Consider the following 24,066-nt stretch of genomic DNA (forward strand, 5'->3'; position numbering starts at 1 on the left):
TGAAATAAATTGGATTCACATGTATGAATATCTCTGATATGAGATACTTAATGTATAAATAACAAGCAAAGTGCAAAAAGGGTAATATGAAATACGAGAAAATTGCTCAAAAGAAAGAGGAACTAGGGAGGGAGTGGGGGGAAAGAAACAAGGAAGGGGAAAAAGTCCATATTCTTAAATGAAAAAAATCAGACACACACGTTTAATTATCACATTGTTTCTCTTATGGGAAAAACTGAGTGAGTAAATAAAAACCAAAATGTATACAACACACTAGGAAACAGGAAGAAAATATTGAAATGGGAAGGGGGATGAAGGATGGGGCAGGGATAAAGGAAGGGAAAGAAAAAAAATAGAAGCAAAAAGACGGAAACAAAGTTTTTGTAAATAATGAGGTGAAGAAGTGTTGAAGGGAGTTTAAGGGGTTGGACACGTTCAGGGAAAAAAGAATCAAAAATATCATGTACAGATGCAGACTTCCTCTAAGAATGTGGTCATTATCTGTATTTAAAATATATCAATAAAAATAACAAGAACAAAAGCAAAAATTATAAACAAAGGTACAGGTCACAATACAATATTTGTGAATCATATGTCCAACAAAGAACTTTTATGCAGGACAAAAAGAACCTCATAATAAAGTAAGAAAATAAACACAAATTTTAAATTGGTAAAAGATTTGAGCATGCACTTTACCAAATAAGATAAACAGATGGCAAATAAGCATATGAGGAGATGGCTTACATTATTATCCATTAGGAAAAACTAATTAAAACCCAAACCTCCTTACATCCATTGGCTAAAATAAAAACTAACAATATTAAGTATTACAGAGGATGTGAAGCAACTGAAATTTCATTTATTGTTTGTGAGAAAAAGAAGTGGTTCAGATACTTTGAAAAACATATTGGCAATTTTCCATAGTTACATATACACACATCTATTATATGATCTAGCATTTTAACTCCTAGGTGCTTACCTAAGAGAAATTAAAATGCATGTCCACATAAATACTTACATGTGATCATTCCTGACAGTGTTATTCATAGTAATCAAAGATTTGAAACAAACCAAGGCCCATCAACCAATGAATAGATAAATTATATCTGTACATACTGCAGCATCTATGCAAACTCATTTTAAAAAAGAACATACTGGTGTGGTGGTGCATATCTATAATCTCAGCACTCACAAGGCTGAGACAAGAGGATCACTTCGAGTTTGAGGCCAGCCTGGGCTACACAAATGAGTGTAAGAACAGTCCAGACTATATAGTGAGACACTGTCTCAAAATAAATAAATACATAAATAAATAAATAAAATATTTTTTAAAAGAACAAATCCCTAAAACAACTTACTCAATATTGAAAGAGAGGAACAAAATTGGAAACCTGACATAACCCAACTTCAAAATATAATATAAAGCTACAAATATATTAGCTCATTTCCTGTTGCTAAAACAAAATACCTAAGTAGATATTCCTTTGCTATATAAACTTTACACAGAAAAGTTTACTTAGTCCACAGATTTAGGGGTTGAGAGTCCAAGACAGTGTGGCCCCATCACTTTGGCCTTGGGTGAAGTCCTCACAAAGGACAGCATTTAGAACAGACCTTATACTGTTCACAAAAATTAAATCAATCACATCTCTAAATGTAAATGCGCAACTAGAAAACATACAGAAAATAACAGAGACAACCTAGATCATTTCAGTTTAATGATGACTTTTTGGATACAGCACTAAAGGCACAATCATGAAGGAAAGAATTGATAAAATGGGCTCATGAAAATTCATACTTCTTTTCTAAGAAAGACAAGGTAAAGATAAGGAGAAGACAAGTCACAGACAGAGACTATAGTTGCAAAACACATATCTGATAAAGCAGTTATCCCAAATACACAAAGAAGTCATAAAACTCAACAAGAATTGCAAAATCTTCCAAAGACCCTAAGGAAAATGGGCCAAAGAAAATAGATAGCAAATAAGCATATAAAAAATGTCCCACATCAAAAATCATCAGGAAAAAAGCAAATTAAAACAAAAATGAGCTACTGCAACACACCTATCAGGATGGTCAAAATCCAGAACACTCATAACACAAAAAAACTGGCAAGAATAGGGAACAGCAAAAATTCTCACTCACTGCAAGTGGGGATACAAAATGACACAGCCACATTAGACGACAGCTGGGCAGTTTCTTATATGACTGCATGTATTCTTACCCCATATAGCATGCATGTGCCTTTGCACTTACTCAAAGCTGTTAAAATTTTTCTGTATGTGGATGTTTACCGCAGCTTGATTCATAACTGCCACAATATGGAAGTAAAAAAGTTACCTTTAAGTATTTAAACTGATAAAGTATTGGACACCCAGGCAATTATTTAGCAACACAAAAAAATGGGCTATCAAGCCATGAAAACATGAAGGAGGATTACAAGTTTAAGTACTTCCTGAGAAACTTAGTGAGATGCTGTCTCAAAATTAAAAAAAAAAAAAAAAAAAAAGTAAAACGCTAAGTGTGTACCTCAGTGGAAGGGCCTTGGGTTCAAGTCCCACACCTCAAAAAATATCATTCCGTGTATCCAAAAATTTAGAAAAAGCAAAACCACACAGTAATTGAAACCAGATCACTGTCTCCAGTGTCTTGAGGACTGGGTGAAGGGTGCGACTACAGAAGGGCAAGGTAAAACTTTTGAGAAGAGAGAGATGTTCAATATTATGAATGTGCAGTGGTTTAAAAACTGTATATGCTTTTGTTAAAACATACAATTATACATCTCAAATTGCTTTATTTTATTACATTTAAATTGTACTTTAATAAAGTATATAGTTTACTCTTCAATAAAAAAGGTAATAAAATACAAGAATACTTTCAAGGAAATTTAAAAAGCATCTCTGCTTCACTTACCCAGATATTACCATGATTAAGATTCTGTTCATTAAAATGTCTATATATTTGCCGAAAAAATCTGTAAATTTTGCAACTTAATTTTGCAAATTGCTTTGTAACTTAATTTTTTCACGTAACATATCCTGAACATATTGTATCCATAAAGAAATGCTGGCAGGCTGGGACAAGAGTATTGCAAGTTCCAGAGAGACACTGTCTCATAAAAATAAAAGGGCTGAGGACGTAGCTCAGTGTGGCGGCCACGGGTTCAGTTCCTGGTAAGCAAATAAGAAAGAAGAAGACTATTCACTTCGGCAGCACATATACTAAAATTGGAACGATACAGAGAAGATTAGCATGGCCCCTGCGCAAGGATGACATGCAATTGCGTAGTGTTTCATATTTTTTTTCATTCATTGCTTGGAATAATTTTATTCTGTTTTGCTTGATTTTATTATGTGTGATGGTATAAACAGCTACTTTGAAGAAAACAAGACATTACGGCAGCCCTTGCTGACTTAATATCATCTTGCTTTGAAGTCTCACCAGGCTTTTGTTCTTCTGTTTCCATTGGTTTTACCATGTTGTGTCTTAATGGATTTTAATATGTGCGATAGAATAAACAAAATTTTTAAGGAAAATGAGATATTATAGTAGCCATTATTCATTATTGGTTATTTGGTTTTGAATGTGCTGTAATACTGCCATGAATGCTCAACTATTTCAAAGAAAAGAGACATTACGGTAGCTACTGTTGATATCCAGTTGTCTTGTTGTGAAGTGCTGTGTTACTTGCATTGTTTTGTTCTGATTTACTTTGTTCTGTTTTCTTTTGTCTTATTCTCTTTAAAATAAAAAAGAAAGAAGGAAGATAAAAATAGAAGAAGAGAGGGAAAGACAGGGAAGTTAGAAAAGAGGGAGAGACTGGGGGAGGGAAGGAGGCAGGGAGAAACATGACTTGTAAGTGACTTCAAAATAATTCATCACATACATACAAAGTCACATTCAGGCTTATTCCCTTTTTTGTGTTGTAAGCACTGTATAATGAATCTCTTTAGGAAGAATTATACCGTTTGGCAGGCCGGGGCAGGGTGCAGAGTGCTGGGTACAGGGAAGGCACCGCCAGAGTGCTGGGTTGCTCAGGTCAGAGTAGGGCAGAGGAGGACATGAGCAGGATCAGAGCAAACAGACAGAGCAGGCAGTTCATCTGGAGTCTACTGCTTTCCTAATTTGTCTCAACCATACTCTGAGCACAGAAAAGAAGGAGGTGATGAGGCTGTGTAAAGGGGCGTGGAATAATGACACAAGGAGTGACTCCAAATTTGCATGTACTGGAACTCAAATACACACAGCTGCTGAAAAGGTTCATAACACCAGAATTGTTCACATTTATTCTGTCATCATGTTCTCACATTTTGATAAGAGGAAGGACTGAATAGAAATTTCTCCAAAGCAGCAGCTGCAGCCTCAACAGAGGCAGAGAGGTTGGCTAAACTAATAGGTCACCCCAAGAAAGTCAAAGGTTGTTATAATTCCCATCCTCCCATTACTGATTAGTCTTCACATGTTGATGTTCACATACAAGCCATGCATCAGAGGATGGATCAAGGTTTTGTGGGTCTTTTTCCTGTTTCACAGAGGATAAAAACACAAAGAATGGCTAGTTACAGCAATGTTGAGTACTATACAAGTTTATTTTACTCTCTCTCTCTTCTCATCTCCATCAGAGTTAGTAACCAAAGGCTCACACTTACTGCCCACTTACTGAAATGCAAACCAAGATGATCCCTTCATGCTTTCTTCTCTCCTCAGACTGTCAGCACTTCCTCCCTCTCTTAGTGTATCACTGTGTTGATTACTTTTCTCTTGTTGCTGAGACAAAATACCCGATGCCCAAAATTAAGGAAGGTCCAGTGTCTTTAGCTCAGAGTTTGTGGCAGTTTCAGTCCATAATCTGCTGAGTGCAAGGCAGGGTGACTCATGGCAGTAGAAGACAGCAAAAGCAACAAGAGCAAAGAGGGAGGAGCATGGAGGGGAGACCCTTTCTGTCCCTTATATTGTATGTAGGCTACCCACCTATGGATGCAGCATTCACACTCATAATCCAGCACTGGACCATGAATCAATCACAAATTCTAGATGTCTGCCCCATGACGGCACAAGGCTTTGGGGGGTCATCTAGACACAGACCATAACAGTCACCTTGCAATGACAGCCAGAAGGGACCATATACCCTGGATTTACCTATACTAAAAGCAAGCAATTCATGTTCATGTTCCCACCTAAGGCCAGATCCTCTGTTTATGTACTGATTCTACCCTCTCATTTGCTCAATGACACTGTCCCATTAATTCTTTCTCTCCTGCATCAGAGATTTTTCCCATCAGAGTATGTACTATTATTTCTTCCATCTTAAAAAAAAAAAACAGAAACAGGCCCACTACCATTGTATGCTTGCTTCCCTCAGGTAACCAGCATGGACAAGGAGAAACAGCCAGATATGCCTCATGTGCCCATAGGCCATCAATGGAGACACTTCCCATGGGCAGCCAGTACAGACCAGGAGAATTAGACAAACACACCTCTGTGTCCCTGCTACCATCAGGAGAGTGCTGGTATAGCCATGCAGCCTGAGAGAAGCAACACCACCAGCACACATCCATGGCCACTGGGGAAGAGTCAGTATAGCCAAGCAGGTCTGCAGAAGACTCACCCATACCCCTCTGCCTCCCCAGGAATCTGGGTTAGGAGAAACCCAGATGCCTAGCCCATTCCCCTATCCTTTGAATGGGTAGCCAGTCTGGGGCCAACAACCAGTTCATCTGGAAGAACTCAGGAAAATGTCAAAACAAAGCAGCAAAAGGCAATCTCAGACCTTCAGGCCAAATAGAAAAAGTGCAAGAAGCCTGGACATGGAAGAAAGTGGGAGTTGCACACCTGAAATTTTTGGGATGATGGCAACTGAAGTAAAAACTACTTCATGAGGCTGTAAAAGAAGTCAGATCAAAAATAATATTTCAAGTAGAAAACATTACAGAAATAATAAAAGGGTTTATGAGCATATCTAAAAAAGACATAGATTTTAAAAGGAAAGAGTGAAGCATAGGAGAATGAGAGAAACCTTAAATGAACAATATAGAGAAGGATTGGAATGCTTGAAACAGATTCAAAGAGATACCCAGGAAATTAAAAACTCCATTGAAAGTTAGCAAGACCACTGAAAGAAACTGAAGATAGACCTCCAGACCTTGAAGACAGGATGGCAGCTAGCAATAGTGACAAAAAAGATATCTTAAAAATAACAAGGAAACAGGAAATAACAATTCAATGGCTGCAGTAAGACACAAAGAAATATAATTAAAGAGGGACAAGTGTCAGTGAAAAAGCAGGAGTCAACACAAATGACATAGAGAGACTAGTCACAGAAGTAATAGCAGAAAACTTCCCAAGTATGATAAAGAAACATGACAAACAGATAAGTGAGACATGTAGGACTTCAGCTAGCCATAATCAAAATAAATTTATACCTAGACATATAATAATTAAGGTCCCAGAAATTCGGAACAAGAATATTAAAAGCCATTAGAGAAAAGAAACTGATCACCCATAAAGGAAAACCCATCAGAATCACAGCAGACTTCTCAATACAAACCCTCAAGCCAAGAAGAGCTTGGAGTGAAGTATTTCAAATCCTGACAGAAAAAACTTCCAACCCAGACTGATGCATCATGCAAAAACTATCTTTCAGAATTAATGGAGAAGCAAGATACTTCCATGACAAAGAACAAAGAAAAGCAACTCAGCTATAAAGGAGGATAATCTCAAGGCTCTTGTAGGTAAATGGACGCAACTTGAGATCATGCTCATGGGTGAAATGGTTCAGACTCATAAGAGAGAATGTGTTATCTCCCCAGCATAAAAATCTGAAGGAGTTAGTGAGATCCAAAGTGCACAATAGATATGGTGAAAGTGATAGGGGAGTAAGTCTGAAGAGGGAAGACAGCAGCCATTGTTGATTTCCTATTATCTTGTTTTGAATTATTGTACCATAGTCATTGTTTTGTTATGTTTGGTTTTATTCTGTCATGTTTTGTTTGATTTTATTATCTCTAATGGTATGAATAGCTATTTTGAAGAAAACAAGAAACATTATGGTAGCCACTGTTGATTTCCCATTATCTTGATTTGAAGTCCTATATCACTTTCATTGCTTTGTTTTGGTTAATTTATTCTGTTCTGTTTTGTTTGATTTTATTATGCCTCATGTTATGGACAGCTATTCTGAAGATAGCAAGAGGCATTATGGTAGCCATTATTGATTTCCTTTTATCTTGTTTTGAAGTTTTGTATCATATTCATTGTTTTATTTTGATTGATTCTATTCTGTTTTATTTCTTTTGGTATTATTCTCTTTAAAATAATTTTTTTTGTCTTTTTCGTTTTTAAAAATCAACAAAGAAACATCAGAACTGAACCAAATCTATGGACAAATAGACAGTGAATATCTACAGAGTGTTCCACAGCACATCAGAATACACTTTCTTTTCAGGTACACATGGTACATTCTTGAAAATAGACCACACACTGGCTCATAGAAAATGTGTAAGTGGGTTCAAAGGAATTGGAGGCATGAAGTATCTCATGGATTTTATCACACCATCACACAATGACATTGGAAATAAACTGCAAAAGAAACCACAAGTACTTCATAAACACATTGAAAGTAATGCCCTCCTGAACAACCAATGGGCCACATATGAGATTAAAGATTAAATTAGACCGTTTTTAAAATTAAATGACAATGCCAATACAATATACCAGAACTTATGAGACACAATGAAAGCAGTCCTAATGAGGGAAATTTATAGCACTGAACTCTTACATCAAAAATAGAATGAGCTCAAATAAACAACCTAATGCTGAACCTCAAATTTCTAGGGAAAAAAAAAGAGCAAGTCAAGCCCAAAACTCACACAAGAGAGAAAATCAGAACGATCGGACCAAAAATTACTACAATGGAGACTAAGAAAATAATACAAAGAATCATGAATGAAAGAGTTGGTTCTTTGAAAGAGTAAATAAAATTGATAAACCCTTAGCCAACCTTATTAAAACAAAGAATGCAAAGATTCAGATCCATGAAATTAAAAAGGCAAAGGGTGAAATCACAACAGATCCTGCAGAAGCCCAGAAGAACATCAATACCTAGTTGGAGGACCGGTATTCTGATAATATGGGAAACACAGAAGAACTATACAGATTCTTAGCTATATATAAATCACCAAAAAGTACAAAAATTCTAAATAAACCAACATCAATCATTGACAGTGAAGATATAATTAAAAACCTACCAACAAAAAAAAAAGCCCAAGTCCTCAAGAATTCACTGCTGAACTATACAAGAAATTTAGAGGTGATCTAACGTCACTACTACTCAAACTCTTTCATGAATTTGAAAGAGAAGCAATATTCCCGAAGTCCTTCCTGGAAGCAAATATTGCCCTATAATCAAAACCAGAGAAGGATTCAAACAACAACAACAAACATAACCACAGGCCAAACTCCCTATGAACAGGGATGTGAAAATCCTCAATTAGATGCTGGCAAACAGAATGCAGCAAATCATCAAGAAGACTATACACCATGACCAACGAAGAATCAACATAGTGAAAATGGTCGTACTTCCACAATAGTTATACAGATTGAATGCAATCCCAATCAAAATACTAATAGTGGGGCTGGAGATTTAGTTCTGCGGTTCAGGCACTTGTCTGGTAAGCACAGGGTCGTGAGTTTGATCCCAGGTATCTGCCTTTAGAGGAACCCAAACCAAGACAATTCTTACCTAACTCATCAAACACACTTGATGTGGTGGATCACTCTCTCCCTAGAAACACTTCTGCCTGGCTTGTAGGGTATTACCTAACCTGTTGTTTCTCTGTCCTCCTGACTGCTCCTTCTCACCTCTACCAGTTCCCTTGCCCTGACCCCTGGATCTTTAACAACTTCTGTCTCATGCCTCTGGGGACTTCTTTGGTGAAATAAGCCCATACCATATGCCTTGTGTCTAGATGTCACCCCAAAGTCTCACGAGTCTGGCTTTTCAGAGGTGGCTGAATCTGGGGTGTGTCATGCCGAGATTAAGAGTGCATCACGGGGCTGGGGATTTAGCTCAGCGGCATAAGCGCCTGCCTGGCAAATGTGAAGTCCTGAGTTTGATCCCTGGCACCACAAAAAAACAAAAAAGTGCATCACACTAGGATGGAATATAAGGGACAGAAAGAAGGCTGCCCCACTGCCTTTGCCGCCTTCTGCCTGCCATGAACCATTTCTCCTCTACAATGCCACTCTGCCATGCCACCCTGCCCTGGAGCCAGTCACTATGGACTGAAACCTCCAGAAAAGTTGTGCTGAATAAATCTTCCCTCCTTTAACTTTGGGTCCCAGGCACTTTGTCTTGACAATGAGAAAAGTAATTCAAACAATGGGTTTTAAATATCACCCAGCCAGGCACGGTAGCACATACCTGTAATCAGCACTCAGGAGGCTGAGGTAGGAGGATCACTGTAAATTCAAGGCCACCTTTGGCTACTTAGTGAGTTCAAGGTCAGCCTGCACTACAAAATGAGACCCTGTCTCAAAAAAACCAGTAAGTAAAAAAATAAATAACTCCCAAATGCTAATGGCTCCCATATTTATATACTGAGCCCAAATCTTTCTCCTGAATTCCAACTCAGACACCCAAACACTTGTTAAATGTCTTCACTGGGGTGTTTAGTAGACATCTCAAACTTGACATTTCCAAAATAAAACTTCTGATCTTCATGCCACTCCCCTAAACCTGACCTACCAAAACCCTTACCCTACACAGTTTTCTCCTGAAATTCATGTTCTTATCCTCTTTACACTTACTCTGGAAAAATCTCTCCTGCGTTTTCTCTGCAAATCTTGTCAGTTGTAGCCTCAAAGTGCTGTCTATATTTGCATTAATATAAAATATATATGAGTGTACATGAGAAGTGTGTACACATTCCCACAGTTTGACTATTTGTACTATCTCCAATGCTACCCCTGCCACCGCATCTTCTGTCCACATTTCCACCTAGCTGGTTCCACCCTTTACCCATCTGCTCAAAATAGCAGCCAGAGCAATCCTGCTAAAATGTGTGCTAGATCACATTGCTTCTGTTACCAAAACCCTTCATAACTTCAAACCTCACTTAAAGTGAAATCCAAAGTTTGTAACTGCTTCTGGTGGTCCATCTATCTCTCTGTCACCTCTCTACCCCCTCCTCCTACCCTCCTTTCTCTCACTATTCAATGCAACAGCCTCCTTGCTGGTTTTTAGCCACACTGGGTATATTCCTGGATCCTTCTCTTCAAACCCCATCTTCAAGGACTTCAAGAACAACATTGGGGGGAAATATGAATATGTGGTAGTTTGAAATGTTAGTCATGAGAGGGTTTTTAAAAAGTTATGTCAGTTTTAGACTTATGAAAACCACTCAGGTTTACTGCAAAAGGGTCAGTCCTTCCTCCATAACGTTCCAAAATTCTAAGAAGTAGAAACAGCTTTTCTGGTATTATGATTGAGAAATAAATAATAACATAATTTGTCTTATGGTAAATTATTTTTGTAGTATTTCTAACAACATACTAATAAACCTACTAGACATCAGCTATGGTGGCATGCTCCTGCAGTCCCAGCTATTCAGGAGCCTGAGACAGGAAAATGACTGGCACCCAGGAGTTCAATTGCACACTGGCCATCATGAAAAGATTCCAACTCCCTAAAAATAGATATAATCATTGCACTGTAGATACACATATATCTCTAGTTTCATGCAAAATTGTAGTCTAATTGATCCACCTATCAGTTTATGATTAACCTGTCCCTTTAACACTCCTTAGGAAATGAACTTGGACTCAGTATCATTGTATAGACTCTGGGGCAGTGCCAACATGCCCTTCTCCCTGTACTCCCCTTGATTTAAATGACTTTATTCCATTTGTAGTTGATGGCTTTCAAAAAGAGAAAAGCTCTCTGGATGTCAAGTAACAATCGATAAATGTCTCTGGGTTCTTTCAGATACAGTATTCATATAACCCAACCCAACCTGACTGCCCTCACTTCCTATAAAGGCAATCGTGATGAGAGAAAAAGCCGAGAAATGCCTTTAGCTTAAGAATCCAGGTGTTAAAACTTCACAACTAAGAAACAGAGTGAAACCTTAAACGTCCTTTTCCACGTGTAAGTGGAGAGGAAGTGCGGAGGCATTAACTGCTGTGCGTGTCCCAGGGTGGGGGTGGAGATAAGCAACAGTTGTTATAAACTTCAGAGTAATGTGGGAAAATACACTCCAGGAAACTGCTGCTCCATCTGAGTGTATGCACACATACATCCAGGATATAATAACTGTGATGGCGTGTGCTTCTAGGGAGGCAATTAAATGTGGTTTCTTTCTTTCTTCTCTCTGCTAAATTACGCAAAAGAGCCCAAAGAAACCTGTTTTCTTCCTAAACAAACCCACAACAGGGACTCCCAGATGGACTGGCTTGCTGGGTTGGCAAACCAAAGCAGTCCCATTGTAAACACAGAACATGCAAAAAGGCACAAGCCAATCAACTTTCCATTTCTTACTAGAGTAATAATCACAAGAGCCTTCTCTATAAAGAGAGTACTGGCCAATATCTGTGTATGTATGTGTGTTTTCATGATATAATAAAAATTAGAAAAAGCCAAAGCAAATTACAAGACAAAATAAATAGAGGATGCCTTAATTTTTTATTAAACAAATTAGCCATTTTTTAGAAAACAGGAAAAATTATGCTGATTATAACATAATCACTATATTTATAAATATCTTCATTCAAGGTGATGTGACTTGGAATTTAAGACTAAAATTGTATGGTGAATACTAATCTTCGGTCATGCAAAACATATATATGCATATCAATCTCTAAAATCCAAATTTTATGCTCTTAGTGAGCAAAGGATCCACAAGAAATCCTAATAATTCCAACATTAATCATAAACTGAAACACTTCTAAAATTAAATTTTAGAATTATTATTTCCCTGGGAAACTTCTGAAGAACTCACTTACTTCCTACGCCTGAGTTTCTTCACTTGTAAAACATAGCTGCCTTAGTCTTTTCTGACTGCCATAGCAAAACACCATAAGCTACATGGCTCAATAAAGTGCCTTCTAGCTGTGTTCCTGCAAGGCAGGAGGTGCTAACAGGCTCCAGTCAACCACTTTACAGGGACATTAATCTCTCATGACCTAATTACCTCCCAAAATCTCCATTTTCCAACATTATCGCTCTGGGGGCTAAGGTTTCAATATGTGCATTTGGAAAAAAGCACCATAAGCATTCAGGCTATTACAGGGAGCTCCCCACTGTGCATTAAAAACTGACCCTGAATACAGCAACAGAAAAAAGTCTTAGCCTCTCAAAGGCCTCACAACTCAAGGAAAACAAGAAACTTCAAGTTGAAGATAACAGCTGAGCGGAAAGGCATGTTATAAGTATACATAATAGCGTGTGTTCAGTCCCCATCACAAAGGGAAAAACTTCAATCTTCTAACTATAAATCTCCGTTTGGGACAAGGAAAAATCTACCAAAAGTCTTACTCTGCATTTTAAATCATTATTAATATAACACATAATAAATCTGTTTATAGTATCTGTTTGACTTTTAAAGAAAATGTCCTCCTTAACCAGGTGTGGTGGTATATGCCTGTAATCCCAGCTAAGGGGGGCTCAACTAGGAAGACCATAGTTCAAGACCATTTTAGGCAACTTTAGTGAGATCCTGTCTCAAAATAAAAAATTATTAACTTTCCTTCTAATAAAAAGATATCTTTTAAAAGCATTACAAAATGACTCTTTATAGCAACTTTTATTTTCTGTAACAGCCAGTTCAGCTCTTTGACCTTGTCATAAACCCAAAACTCAAAAAGATGTACATTAGTGTTAACAGTACTCTTAACTACTTTTCCATTCACTGATTATCACCAGCATACAGGGACAAACACTCAAAAAGGACTAGAAGCACTTCTTATTCAAAATGAGGTACATTTTTGTCAAAGTGTCTAATGCAAAGGGCACCAAAGGGATAAATATAGGAGAATTCTACTCTTCAAAATGTGTACAATCTATGTATTGCAAGACAATGAAATCATAAAAATTGGGGGTTTTCTCTCATTTTAAAGATAATTAAAATTAAAGAATTTCAAGCTAAGTTGACTCAGATTCTTCCTTTTAAAAAGGTTAGGTTGCAAAATACGTAGACATTTATGTCTATTAGACATAAACTATAAATCCAAATTTTAAATAAAGTTTGCTGTATTAGTCACATTCTCATTACTGGACAATATACCAAATATTTACAGCTTAAAAGCAGAGAGATTTATTTGGTTCATACTTTCCAATGGATTTGGTGTAAAGTTGCCTGGCTCCAAGGCAGAGATGGCATGCAGGCGGGCCTGGCAGAGACCAGCAACTCACTGCATGGCACTACAGAAGCAGGGGGGAGGAAGGAGGAGCCAAGAAGAAGAATATGCCCTCTCAGGTCACTCCCCGCAGTGGCCCACCCCTTCCTCTTCATACGAGGCCTGGACTCCAAACACAAGACTTTTGGGGAACATTTTAGATCTAAACTATGACATTCCACCTTGGCCTCCAAAAGGCTTATGTCAATCTTGTTATACAAAATACTTATTTCATCTCTAGAAGTCACCAAAATCTCAACAGTTCCAGCACTCCTAAAAAGTCCAAATCTGAAGTGTCCTTTGAGGCTCAAGGCAAGCTCCTAACTGTGGAGCACTGTAAACATCAAAAAGAAAGTTAAATGTTCCCAATGTACAATGGCACAAAAGGAAGGGATAAGGGGATAGAAAGAAATGGGATCAAAGCAAGACAAAAACCTAACAGGACAAACATTACATCTTGTAGCTCCAAGCCCAGAACCAAGGGCAGGTTGAAGCCAGAGGTGATGTCCAAAACGTTGGGTAGCCCCACCCTACCCACGTGGGTTGCTGCTGCAACCCACGTAGTCTTTCTCTTGGACTGACTCTGTTCTCTGTGGCTTTTCTGGCATCTCCAGGATCTTCACTGCACCTTCGGCTTCACTCTCACAATTTTAATCATGACTCTTTCATGAGCTCCTGGAAGGCACATGACTCTGCCTCAGAATTTTACCTGGCTTCCCAAGCCTTCTTTTGAAATCTGAATGGAAGCTTCCATAAACCCATGACTCTTGTTTTCTGCCTGCTGGCAAAATCAGCACCATGTGAGCGTTGCCAAAGTCTGCCACCAGCTAGAACAGTAGCCACGCCCCTGTGTAGTGTTACAGGCACCTCAGTTAGTTAGAAATACTATAGGCAGTCAGACAGGGCTGGGGCCCTCACAAGAGCCAGTGTAGGCCAGCTACCTTGCAGCCTTGGAGGAGACAGACACTCCTGCTGTGGGCCAGACCTCAAGACAAAAGACAAAACAAATGCAACCACATTGTAAGTATAAACATCAGGGACTGATATTCTAAATGGGTAGGAATCACCTTGAGAAATCTAGGAGTCACCATCCCAACCCTCCACAGAAAGTTCCTGCTCTGTAAGCATACCTACTGCTACTACATGACTCGCTTCCCCTTTGTCCCTGATTTAATCAATTTTACCTGAACAATTAATCTTATTGGTTGACCATAGTTCTGTCCCATCTCAGGCCCACCTTGTGAGTTCCCATTTTTCTCCCCACCACAGACCCCCCCTTACCTCAAGGTTTTGCTCTACAGAAATCCCTAGAAAAGACAGTCTTGGCAAACTACTTGGGACCCCTTCTGTCTCTCTGACAGAAACTTTCTTTCTCTCAAGAAATATATTCTACTTTTAACCTCTGTTATTCCTAAAATTCATTCTTCAATTTTACACAACACAAACTCATGCCACACATCCAGTAGGCTGGGAGTTTCATTCCCTGATTCAGTACCATGACCACTGTGGCCTCTTAGTGCCTGGATACCTGAGAGCAGTGAAAAATATCCCACAGAACCAACTCACCAGGGTGCTGTTCTCCAGCAGGGAACCCAGAGACTCTCTTCTCAAATGAATATTTACCCTTCTGCACAGAGTCTGTAATGAGGGAGGTTTTACTGATCCCTGAGATACCTTCAAGCCATCTTTCCTATTGTCCTAATCCAAAGTACTAGAATTTAATAATCTTTTAAGCAGCCCTGTTCTCCATGGCCCCAGCTTTGCAGGTACTTCCTTTCTGACCAAACTATAAGTCTTTCAAATGATTCAACTGTCTTTTTTCCCTTATTTTTATCACAGATCTGGTTCAAAGCACCCAGTAATACCTATGCCACAGCCTAAACTTTGGGCAGTCTTGAAATTTCCTCGTCCAGATTAGTCCAGCATGTTCAAATTCAGCCTCACGAAAATAGGAAATGGGCAAAATGTAAACAGTTTATTTCCCAGAGTGTAGCAAACATGGGCTGTGGTCCCACACCAAGGGTCTTCCTTTCCAGTGGGAACCTCATGATCTGGCCTGTACTCTCCTCATGCCTGTCAGTATTCTGGCCCTCTGAGCTCTGACTAGAATTTCTGTTCAACTTCTGCCAGTGGCATTTTTAAGTTTTCTCTAACCATGTCTCCTAAACTTTATGAACTCCCCCAATGCATCAATTTCAAAGGCTTCTGAACCATACAGTCAGGTATAGTCACAGCAACAAACCCATTTCTCTGTTATTAAAATTTGTATTAATCACAGACACCTACAGTTTTTTTTTTTTATACTTTTTTTTTTCTTTGTACCGGAGATCGAACTCACGACCACCTGCTTGCAAGGCAGGTGCTTATGCCGCTGAGCTAAATCCCCAGCCCCGACACCCACAGTTTTAAGGAGAGGTTTATTTGACTCTCAGCTTCCAATGGATTCACTCCAAAGTCAGCTGTTTCCAAGGTAGAAACAGCATAGTGGAAGGACCCAGAAGAGGAGAACTGTTCACTCTATGACATCCCGGAAGGAGAGAGAGAGGAGAAGCTGGAGACCAAACTACACTCTTCTGGGTCACCCTCCTCCCTCCTACTGGGTTCCAACTCTGAACACAAGACTTTTGGGGGATATGGGGACATTTTAGATCTAAACTTGACTATTGCTAATCTAGGAATCCCTCATGGCTTCTAATTACATGATACCGATTATGAAAGCTATGACACAAGATAAAATTATTCTTTTTCCTGTAACCAGACATAGTTATCTTGGCATCATCAAGTACTTTTAGTGATATTAAACAAAAGCCCGGGACACAGCTGTGTGTCACAAGACAGTGATTGCTAAAAGTGGGGATTCTGTAATTTTTTAAAACTTGATTAAGCATTGCTTCCTCCAAACGCATCCCAAGAGTTCAGGAAGGCTAAATTGCTATAAACCTTAGAGATCCTATAGCTCATTTCTACACAGACTATCTTTGGTCCCAGGTTGCTCCCAGAAGATTTCTACCCGACATTAATGGGGTAGATTCTTGGACAAGCCAACTTGTCTTTGGTCCACAAAACTGGTTGCAAATGACAAAGAATCATAGATTTAGCCTAATCCTATTGTCTTCTCCTAATTTGCATGGTTGTTTCATTAATTTTTCCTTCCTTCTCGTGTTTAATCTCACCCCTCCATTGGCTTTCCCCCTAAACCTATATACTCAAGATTTCCATTCCTAAATAAAATCTTTATCGGAATGCCAAGCTGCCCTTCATCTCCTTACCACCACCTACAAATCTCCGAGCAGGACAGCCTATCTTCTTACATCCCTATACTTTAATTACTACTATGCAGCCAAAACTAACACGCCAGTCACTGCTACCCCAAAGACCTTTCCTCACCCTGTACCTTTCTGGATTCTGTGCATCTTGGAATCAAGTTCACCTGCCCTTGCTTTCTATGACCTCATCCTTCCTGGGATTTGCTCCAAATTCAGGCTGCTGTTTCTCTCTTCACTGGCAGTACCCTACTTATGCATTTCCGCAGAACATTAATTGGCGTCCCTGTGGCCATGACGTCAACCCTTTTTCTCACTCTGCTCACTCTCCCTGAGTGATCCAACTCAGCTAGGGGTTTTTCTATTGTCTACTGACAAATACTTCACAAATCTAATACCTCCAACTCTCTGGTAAGCTCTAACCTTGTATTTCTAATACTTTATCTTGCCTCTATCTAAGCCCCACATGCACCTTAAATGCATTCCAAAATAACTCATTACTTTGGTTTCCAAATCTGCTTTTTCTCTTTTTCCCTCTGTCTCAAACAATACCATTTTTATCCAGCCAGACATATAAATTTTAAAACCGTATAATTTTTTCTCTCATCCCCATATCTAATTGAAGATACATAATCTAAAGATACATATCTAGTCATATATATCTATAGATACATATAGATATATAGCTATCTATATATCATACCTATCTATAATCGTACATATCTATATAGATATATAGATGTCCAGAAAAATAGATATACACATCTGTATACATATATGTATATGTAAGTATATACACACCCTGGATTCTACCTCCCAGCCATCTCATATCTGTACGCTCTCCATGCATTGCCTGAGGTCAGCTTCTGCACATCTCTTGCTTGGCCTAGTTCAATAACAGCTAACTCAATCTTTATTCCTTCTTTCCTTTCTTCTCTTCCTCTTATTTCTCTCCTTTCTCCTCCAAAGGGTCTTAATGATGGCTGAACAGAAGGTTAAAAACAGAGTCAGCACCGAAGGACTGGCCTATTTCTCTAAGAAAGTCCATGGGAGCATAATGTAATAGAAATTGGACTGTGGTTTGTTAGCCTAACACATCAATTAAAACTGTGTTAGTACAGTTGATGAGATCTTCTGGTTAGGCTCCAGCCCTCCGCACCTCTACTCACTTCTCCAAACAATCCCCACATGCACAGCACACAGAGCCACCGAGCATCCCTGGAGTCAGCTGAGTAGTTTTGTTCCTCCACACAGGGAGCCACACTGTCCCACTGCAGGAAAGGACAGTGCCCACAGGCATATGCTTCCTTAGCTTCCCTGGCCCACATCAGATGTAGGCCCACATCGGATACTGACTGACAGAATTAGACTTGTTACCTATTCGGCCTTACTCTGTCTTGTAATACTACAACAAAACACTAAGATTTGGTAATTTATAAGGGACAGAAATTTATTTCTCATGGCCCTAGCAGCCAGGAAGTCCAAGATTGATGAGCCAGCCTCTGGTGAGGGCCTTCTACATCTTCACAGGGTTGAAGGCAGAAAGGCAAATGGCAGAAGCACAGGAGAACAATGTAAAACCACTCCCCAAGCCTTTATTGCAGCAGCATTAATTCATCCTGCCCACAGCACTAATGGCCTAACCTCACCAAGCTCCCAACACTGCTGAGTGGGGATTAAGCTTCTAACACACAGGACACAATCAGATTATATCGCCTTTCTTCGTCAGCACTTTCACAGAACAGCAGATACACCCCTCTCTGGCTTAGAATGCGATTACAATTATGGCTGCAATACCACTGTGATAGTACCAGGGCAAAGGACAGTGCTTAGACCAGGTAGGAACCAAAAATAAGTAGCTTACAAACAGTAGGGGTGACCCAAGTAAAGAAACGATTTTGTCCCACAGAGACCTCCAGCCTGTTATCTACACCAAATGCTAGAGTTGCGTAAGTGGATGAGATGCTCATTTGTGTTTTTTTCTTACTGCTGTTGTTACTATCAGCACTTTACCTCCTTCCTCCCAAGAAGACAGACGATTTTATGTTCAGAGTTGCGGACTCCCGGCAAGATATTTTCTTTGGCATACAACAGTTTTCCTGGTTTTATGCATTACAGCATAATAAGTGACAGCTTTGAAATACCCTAAAAGTTCCTATTCAAGTAGGAAACATGAGGTGAACTTTGTGGAGATGGGAAGGGGATGTGGAGAAGAGGAGAGGAAAGCAAATGGGAGGGGTGAAGGGGAAGTAAAAATGACCAAATATGGCACGCGTAAGTACCAGTTCTCCAAGATTAATTCAAATTATTATGCATTGCAAGCATCTACCAAAAATTTTTAGAAGTCTTTTATAAAGAGAGCTTGTGTGAGGGGCCCTGGGTGTTCCTCAGTACCGGGGAGGAATGAGTGTGAAGGATTTTGATCTGTCTGAAACCCAACCCCAACTGCACGTAGACCTGGAAGGGTGGTAAGCCGGAGAGTTATTTCAAAGTCATCCATGGCGACAACCATTAAACATTCTATTCCAGCATAGTGGTGTGAGCAACCGGGAAGGTCACCTCACAGCCAGACGCAGGGATCAAGTCCTCAGCCACAGGAGTATCAGAGTGGCACATGAGCCCCTGTGGAGCGTGGGCTGCACCCCACTCCACAGTTACCACACAGTACCACCTGGGATTCTCGCTTTGTCCCATGGAGTGGGAAAAGAGGCCTTAATAATGGTACAGATTTAATCTCCTCTCCAGCCAGCTAGAACTGTGATCTAAAATTGATACCCAACACAGCGCTCACTCAACCCCCAGGAAAACTACATAGGTCTTCAAAGCATCCCTGAAACAGCTTCAGGATATAGCATTGGCCCAGTCCTGCTTTGAACACATACATCTAATACACCAATGAATAATGAATAATACACAGGCAATGAAATTTCTTACCGATATATTTCTATTTAAAGCTATTTGAAACTCTTGTTTTGGCATAAGCTGAGACATAGCCCTTCAGGTTACTCTATTTAAAAAAAAAAAAAAAAAAAAAAAAAAAAAAAAAAGCAGCCTAAACAATCCAGGAGGCCCAACTCCAGTTTTGCAAGACCCTGGAGTGCAGGAAGGAAGCCGACACCTTGGGGAAGCACAGTTCCCCAGCACGGCCACAAGGTGGCAGGAAAACTCCACGGAAGCAGATTGGCAGCGTGTGACCGCTCCGGAGCCTGGGTTTGTTGGAGAATCCAGCCAGGTTAACAAAAGGCTTCTTGCCAAATCCGTTCCCAGAGGAGTGTGTAGAGCAACTCTCGTGTTACAGTGCACCCTTTATGGAGGCAGGTCCCGTCTCCCACACTCGGTGGAGGATCAATGGAATTCCACTAGGATCAGCACCTGCAGTGAGCCCTGCCCCGCTTGCTAGAGCGAAGCTTCCACTGAACAGAAGTCTATGTGGAAAAGCTCTCACGTCACAGGGTCCTAATAGAGTCTCCAGCAAGACAGAAGAACAAGCTTAGTGTCAAATACAATATGGCTTCAAATGCAGGCTCAACGGCCCCCCTCCCAGGAGGGGAGCCTTTCAGGCACTGTGGCCTTACTCTCCCACGCCTGCTCCCTGGCTGCCATCAGCAAGGTTTGTGGGAAGTAGAGAGAAGCGGCAAGTCCAGCCAGCAACCAGAAAACTGCCAAGAATTTAGAAGGAAAACAAAAACCTAACTGGATATTGAGGCTGTTGGGGCACAAATGTAATGTAGAAACGCATTCATGAGATGGTAAATTTATAGATACTTCTAGAGGACTCTGACCAAGGTGCTGTTCTGCTGTCTCTGGTAAATTCAGTTGACCCTGACAAGGTCAGAGCAATAGCCTACACCTTAAGGCACCTTGGGCTGACCTATGCTCATTCAGTAAAAGCTCCCCACCCATCAACATTGCTGTACTATGGCAATGCCCTTCAGTATACTCACTCTCTAAGAGCCTCCCCTGGTTCCTGGAGAAGACTAGCCTGTCTGTCAATATATGATTCAACGTATGCAACCAATCATGCAACATTTGTTCACTCGCTTTGTACCTCTCACTTCTAATTCTACACAGATTAAACTCCTTCCTGATTCAGGACAATTGCTTAGGAGGAATTATCCCTGCAATAGTCCACTGGCATGGCCTCCCAACAGTCTGCTGGTATGAAGATTAAATGCTGTCTTCTTATCTCCTAGTGTAAAGAGTCTTCCATTTGGTTTGGTTTGGCTTGGCTTGAAAATTTTCCTGCAACAAAGCCACAAAACAATTTACTCAGAGAAATGTAGAAAATCCTAAAGGAAAAAAATTACAAACATAAATCAATGGAGAGAGGTATTATCTCTTGTAACCCAAAAACAAGACCCCCAACTTAGTGTCCAAAAATGGGGTGAAATATGTTTTTGAAGAAAAAGCAGCACTTGATTTATTTTTCTGGGCCCAGTGACACAGTGCAGTTGGAGTTTGCAAAGCTGTGTAACTCACTTAAAATTTTCACAGACTTTTTTAGCAAATACAATTTACAAAGTAAGAGGTTTATGGGCATGGATCAGGAAAGGAGAAAATCCTTGATCCGCTAAGGAATGAGGAAGACCTTTGTTTCCCTTTGCAGAGGAGAGTAGTCTCCTAGGAATTTACAATCCTTTGTCAACTAATTTTAGCACTTAATTTTAGATAACATCTGTCCTTTGCAGAGAGTAGCAATGGTTAACATATCAATTAGGTCACCCAGGAAGATGGCACATACAGAACAGTATGACAGCGCTACAGGTAATTTGGTCATATAACTTGGGCACTGAGAAACATAACACAAACATAAGGAAGCTCTTTTTGTTAGTGTATAACATTATCTAGAACTGGGAAACAAGCTTCTTCCCTGGCCCTCTCATCAATCAGTAACTTACTCTTCATTTCAGAAAACAAGGTGCAACTTGCTGTCAGCATTCCTTTAATTTTAAGCAACCAAGAATTACTATATTTTGTAAATAGAAAATACCACTACTAAAACAATGTTGTAAGGAGAATGATCCCCTCCCCCCACCAAAGACTAGTGATATACTACAGGGATGTGCAAATAATAACAAAAGGGAAATAATTTGTGGCACTTTGGAGGTCAGGTTACAACTGTGATTGAATTTATCTTGGGGTAATGATGCAGTGTAGTCACATGTGAGTATTCCCAGAGAAAATGGAAAATCTGTTTTCCTTAAAGGAGGTGAGTAGCATCAGGTGTGGTGACACATTCCTGTAATCCCAACCCTGGGTGGTGAAGGCAGAGAGGTTGCTGTGAGTTGAGGCCAGCCTGGGCTACATAAGTGAGTTCAAGGCCAGCCTGAGCCACACAGCGAAAGCCTTCCCCAAAAACAAAACAAACAAAACAAAAATATAATTGAGTAAGTTCTATTGGCGTAAAACCCTGAATGATTGTTGTAACATAGGACAGAAAAACAAATAGAAGAGCCAAGATTCTTTATAGAAAAAATGAAACTCAACAGCAGATACAGTAGAAAGAAGGAAAGTGGCGGGTGGCAGACTGGTAAAGAACTTAGAATGCGCATGTCTAACAGTCCATTTGAAGCCATTAAGTTACTAAGATATAAACTTTTCCCACATCTCCAAAACCTAGATTGGTTTTCTATATTCCAAAGCCTTTCAAGTAATAGAACTATATGTATTTGTATAAATTAAGGGAAATAGTTTCAGGGCCTCTTTTGGATCACTGCAATGTGCAGATGTGGGGAACCACTCAGACTGCTTCACAGCTCAGGGGTGTCTAAGAACACCTGAGAACATGACCCCAATGGTCTAGCACAGGCGTACAGTGGGATATAGTAACATAACCATGTCTCAGCACAGGTAAGCGCGCATGCACTGGTTACAGCACTATGTAAGCATGTAAACATGAGATCGTGACCTGTATAAGAATTGTACAATAAAAGGGACAGTGACATAGCTCAGCAGCACAAGTGCCTGCCTGGCAAATGCAAGATCATCAGTGAAAGGACTTTGCCCTGGACAAGACGCTACAGCAGTGAGAGGCAGGACCAAGGGACGATTAGCTTGAGGTCATTTTCCCCTATCTGTGGCACCAAGTGAGTGCCAATCGGCTGCTGGCACATCAGCAATGCCCCTTTAGGCACCACCCTAGATCAAAGCTATATATATGCCCCCACATCACGTGTCCAGCAGAGAAAGCCAGACTCTGGCGGTCATGCAGTTTCTCTCTGCATCCTTTTAAGGCCACTTTACTTTATATTCTGTCTTCTAACCGCGCTGAAAACTCTTTCATAATGGTGCTGTGACTCAGATGGCAGAGTGAGTGGCTCCTGGGGCCCCTCCCAGTTTAGCTCCCCTGCCTAAGAACCAGCTTTTTCTTCCTCCGGGACTGTTTACTTGCTGCTGCTAATCTGCATGCAGCAGTGACCTTCCTCACTCCAGGCAAGTGAGCTGCCATCTGGGGTTTTTTGTCTCCATCCTTTAGCAAGCTTGCAACAGAAAACGCATCCTGCCATCCCCGAACCGGGTTACCAGTTTTCATGCTCCGTAGGCTGCACGGCTTGAGGCCAGACTGGCATTTTTGTTCACTGGGGCCCGCCCTGCACTCTTCTGTGACCAGGCCAAAGAGAACAGGTGTGGAAGTTCCGTGTCACGCCTACAAGACAGGTGACGACCTCTCTTGATATGTGTGACCCAGGACAGCTTCCACGCTCCTTGGGGGAGCCATAGCTTCCCGAGGCAAAGTTGTTCTCTCAGCTTACTTATAATTTGGTCATGGGGGCCACTTCCTAGCCCCCAAAAAACACACCTCTGGGGTGCCTGGTTCATCACCTTGGTGCTGTTGGCCTCTAAAAGGCTACCAGAAACCAAAAGGCTGATCTTTTATTTATGCTTTTATCACAATGGTGGCAAGTTGGCAAAAACTCTCCCTCTTTAGGCCTTTGTTTTAAGGGCGTGTCCTTCCCTCACTCTGCTCCTCAGGATCCCTCCCCCTCCCCACACTTAGGATGCGGCTCCTTTCTTTACACCAAATCCCGGAGCCTTCTCAGCCAAAGGCTGCTCCCTGGCCATTCACCCATTAGGCTCCAATTTCTCAATCCCTTCCCCCACCGCGTGCCAGCCCACCTCTCCCAGAGTGCACGCGGATGGCATTGGGCTGTGTGCAGGCCAGGCAGGGCAGTGCGCACTAACCGGCCCACACAGGCTGCTCTAGGCTCTCTCGAGGCAGGACAGCGCTGTGCTTCCCGAGTTGCTCCAAGCAAAGGAGGCAGAGAGGAGACAGAGAGGAAGGGGCCATGGCTGCTCGATGAGACAGTTATAAATTAGGTTCCTTTTTTGGTATTCTTATTTCAAGAGATCTCTATTAATTGATCTACAAAAAGGATAGTTCAAATTGGCCAAATATATTTGAGTGCACTAA

At 40.5% G+C, this 24,066-nt stretch overlaps 1 non-coding gene and 1 pseudogene across 1 annotated transcript; both read left to right on the forward strand.

Annotated features, from left to right (window-relative positions):
- The first annotated feature begins 1,245 nt into the window (after positions 1-1,245).
- LOC134474180 (lys-63-specific deubiquitinase BRCC36-like) lies at positions 1,246-4,559 on the forward strand (annotated as a pseudogene).
- Positions 3,200-3,302, forward strand: LOC111757597 (U6 spliceosomal RNA). The gene has a single exon (XR_002791904.1). It is a non-coding gene; the product is annotated as a U6 spliceosomal RNA (small nuclear RNA).
- Positions 4,560-24,066: the final 19,507 nt, after the last annotated feature.

The sequence above is a fragment of the Cavia porcellus genome, unplaced genomic scaffold (genome assembly GCF_034190915.1).
Source record: "Cavia porcellus strain 051 isolate PalLab524CR breed Dunkin Hartley unplaced genomic scaffold, mCavPor4.1 scaffold_31, whole genome shotgun sequence".
Taxonomy (NCBI): domain Eukaryota; kingdom Metazoa; phylum Chordata; class Mammalia; order Rodentia; family Caviidae; genus Cavia; species Cavia porcellus.